The sequence below is a fragment of the Corvus cornix genome, chromosome 3, assembly GCF_000738735.6.
Source record: "Corvus cornix cornix isolate S_Up_H32 chromosome 3, ASM73873v5, whole genome shotgun sequence".
Taxonomy (NCBI): Eukaryota; Metazoa; Chordata; class Aves; order Passeriformes; family Corvidae; genus Corvus; species Corvus cornix.
In genome coordinates this window covers 31,579,411-31,583,471 of record NC_047056.1, presented here as the reverse complement: position 1 = coordinate 31,583,471, position 4,061 = coordinate 31,579,411, and positions in this window count along the sequence as shown.

The window sequence follows — 4,061 nt, the reverse complement described above, 5'->3', positions numbered from 1 at the left end:
TTTCCTTTGCCTTCTCCTTCTGCTTTACATCCTGGTTTTCTTCCACTGTGTAACAGTTTGTCCAGCATTGCCTCTGGAGGCTACAGAGCATCAGCAACCTACCAGCTGGACTCTCGGATTTGGGCCCAGCGCCTCCAAAAGCATCTAGGTACCTAAAACCCGTTGAAATGAGTGGGAGGTAGGCACCAGAATCTTTTCGTGGAGCTCAGCCTGAGTTCCCTGCCTGGTGAGAAGAGGGGGGTGAGATGGGCAGGACCAAGGGGGCAGGACTCCTGGGTTCTTCCCAGCCTGATGCCAAGCAGTGTGGTGATGGTCCCAACCCTGCCTCTCTCCTATCAGGAGCCAAGTCCCTTGAGCTGGGTACTGTACAGGCATGAGTAGATGCGATCCTGGTGGAGTTTACAATCCAAGGTGAAAGTAATGCTCTGAGCCTGCCCTTTCTGGTAATGGACTTGGTGTTTGCAGTTGGACCTGTGTGCATGTAACTCGCTGTCAGTGGTGGCTCAGCCAGACCTTGCCATCCTGGACGACATGGAACAAAACTGTTCAGCTCTGACATGAGGGATCTGACATGCTCATCACTTCATGAGGGATCTTGATATCATTGCATTTTTTGTGATGTGCTTTGGGGTCTTTAGGAGGAAAAACTTTGGCAGTGGTGTAATTTCCTCGTCATCCATGGAGAGGAATGTGTCATGTGTCAGTCATCTGGCCACACTGGAAAGGAGCATGCAGGATGTTTCCTGGATGTCTGGGAGGTGACTCACTTAGGGTAATACAGACCACTGAATTCATGGCTGCATCATTCCTGCTCTTGCAGAGGTAAAGATTCTGGCTTCTATTTAGGATGGACTCAGGTAGCTCAACAGGTGGACCTGCAGTTGCTGCCTCAGCAGAGGGTGGAGTGGAGGAAAGAGGATGAGTACCTGAGGACGCTTTGGTTCCTTGTGTTCAGCAACGTCTTGTGGACTGCAGCAGTGAGGTGAGAAGGTGAGCCGTCTGGATGTTTCTGCATGAGGAACCCAAGGAGTTGCTTCCCTTGTGTATTCACCACTGGCTTTTGTTCTGTGTGGATCTATGGGCTCTTTTGCCTGTGGCTGTGCAAGGTGATGAAGACAGCAAGCCTATGCTCAGGAGACCTGCTCTACCTCTTTGAGACCTGGGAAATGTTTACAAGTCATTAAATTGGAAAAATGGAAGCCGGCAGGTAAGTGCTTCTCCCCTGAGCTGAGCTGGATGTGAAATCTCAGCGTAAGGGGATCCAGGTCTCCTGGATGGATGAGTCAGCATGTTCCTGCTGTCAGTCACAACACATCAAACCCTGTCCCACCAATGGCAAGCTGGGCTGGCTGCTCCTGGTGCCCTTCTCCTTTCCTACCTCTAAGGGCTCAGGAGAAGTAGGATATCTGCAGAGCCAGCCTATTTCATGAGACAGTGGCTGGATGGCATATTTCAGATGGGACAACTGATAGAATTTGTTTGCGTGGATGCAGCAGAGCCAAGGTAGCTGCCTCAAACAACTGCAGCAAGACCCTGCCCTGCCCAAGCCAGCTCTGACAGGGGTACTTGTGGCTCTGGAAGCAGTCCAACCCTTCTTTATTCTCCAGGGTGGGTGTGACTGGGCTGTCATCTCTTGTGAGGAAAGTCATCATAGCTTGGTGTTGGAAGCAAGCTCAGGCTGGTTGGAGAGGCTGTACATGATTGAGAACCCTGCCTTTGGAGAGACTGGGACACAGGAGCACAGTTGCCCCTCACCCTGCCCAGAGCTCACACCTGGCTCACCTGTGCCCTGGCCCAAGGTGAGGCGAGGACACGTGGAGGGAGGCCAGGTTTTCAGGCTGGCACTCTGATCTTGTCATACAGCCTTTCACCCTGTGCACGAGAATTTTCCCTGAAAGGCTTCTGGTCACGTCCACGTTTTGGTTGCTGGCTAATTAAAATGCTATCTTCAGGCAGCCAGCTGATGCTTTCCTCGTGCCTGCTGCATTTATTCTGCGGGATTCAGAGAGCAGAGGCACCATGAAAAGCAGAAAAGGGTGCCCTGGGCAGACACAACAGAAAACCCCACTGGCAATGGAATAAAGGGTGCTTTTGGTTGGAAACCCTGTCTGTCTCTCCCTTTTGGCACCTGCTAGCTGGTTTAACCCCTTGTCAATGATGTCTTGTGCCGCTCTTCAGGTCTGTAAGTCAGACAGGCTGTGGTTGGGCCCCACCACCACCTACAGTGTCTGTGTTAGAAATGCCTATAAAGTGCCTGTCCTTCAGCATGGTTCCACAAAGGACCTTGGGAGCCCAAAGGAAATTAATTTCACAGGCCATGCCCTCCACTGTCTGCCCGTGGGACCTTTGGTAGTGAGAGATGGGTATTTTTATAGTAGTCCATGTGGTGAGTGTGCAGGCAGTCTTTCTGTGTTTGGGATGGCTGAAATTCAAGGCTAATCCCCATCATCCAGCACAAGGTCTGCAGTCCTGCTCTGTGATGCACCATGCTTGCTCCCAGCTCCCCATTTGGGGCCAGGCCAGTGTGGCCCTGGTGGCACTGTGCCACTCCACAAGCAGCTGCTGGCCCCTGCTGTGCCCCACAGCGCCTGACACCCTGCATGATGGGGTGGCTGAGCTGTTGGCCATCCCAGAGCAACCAGGCACTCATGCCTGGACCTCCAGCCAAGTACCCCATATCTCGTAAGAGGTGGTGAGCTGTGGATAAGAGCAGGGAGGCGATATCCCCTACACAGCAGTGAAGGAGGATGCAAAAGGAGTGCAAAGAGTGCCTGGCCACAGCTTTGGGGAAGGCTTGCCCTTTGGTGTGGGGAGGTGGGAGGACCCCAGGGGCTTTACATCATGAAGGGGAGAAGGGTCAGGTTCCCCTTCAAATGTCAGAGGTTTGCTGGCTGCCTACATCAGGACAGTATGTCCCGAGGTGCAACTCGCTGTCTGTGTGAGGTCATTACAGACATACAAAGGGAAGTGGGCTTGTTGGGCAAGTGCCACCTGTTCACTTGCCCCAGACTGGCTTCCCGAGGCCAAAAAAGCCTTTCCATAAGGATTTCTTTAAATTTGCTGCCTGAGCTGCCTCCATACATCCAGGTGAGCAATGCTGCCCATCCACAACTGAGAGACATATCGGAAATATCTGCAGTTCTGGGCTATATCTGTACCATGTGACACGGGGCTAATCTTTCTGGTTCCTGCTCTGTATTTTTACCTTTTTCAGATGCTCCAAACACTTCTTTGGGAATGAAAAAAAAAGCCCCATCCCTCCCTACCCTGTGTGTGCCCAAGCATCTCTTTAGGCATTAGGGCTGCCCACTGCAGCCAGCTGCCGTGGGGTTCTCTGTGTGTTTAGCACCCAGGCACCTCTGCTGCCCACCCCACCACACTGCCCATCTCCTGTCCAAGCCTGGTGCATGCAGCAGGGGGAAGGCATCCTGCAAGCCTGATGCCAGCACGGCAGGGCTTTACTTTGGGGCTTGCTTTGGCACCTCCTTTGACAGCTATTCTGAGAGCTGTTGGTGTGCTCCGTGCTTGGAGCATGTTGCGTGGTGGGACCAAGGCTAGGGAGGGCGTCTGGCTCTGCTTAACCCCCTGCCAGGACTGGTGATGAGTGTCGGTTCCTGCTGAACATTCCCCACGGGGACTCACGTGATCCCAAAACAATCTGGGATGCAGGTCAGGATGCCTTGCTCCCAGCCTGTGTGGTAAGTTGGAGGTGAAAAGCTTTGGCCCCAGATGGCATTACCTCTATGGAGAATGAAGGGTGTGATTGATGCAAGCCCTTGAGCCCCTGCAACCCTGTTCAGTGGGAGCATTATCTAAAGGGAGATAAAAAGGGGAGAGACCTCACCCCTGAGATGCAAGCCTTACTGACAGCTCAAGAGAGGCAGCACAAGATGAGTAAAATGATCAACTTATGCAAGTAATTCAGTTCCATCACCTCTTCTAAGATCTTAAGGCCAGAGCCCATCACCTTCGTTTGCCCATAACTTCTACCTGAGCCATGGTGTACACTTTGGAAAAGTGTCCAAGCTGCCACAAACATATGGATACCAGGGAGTAGATGT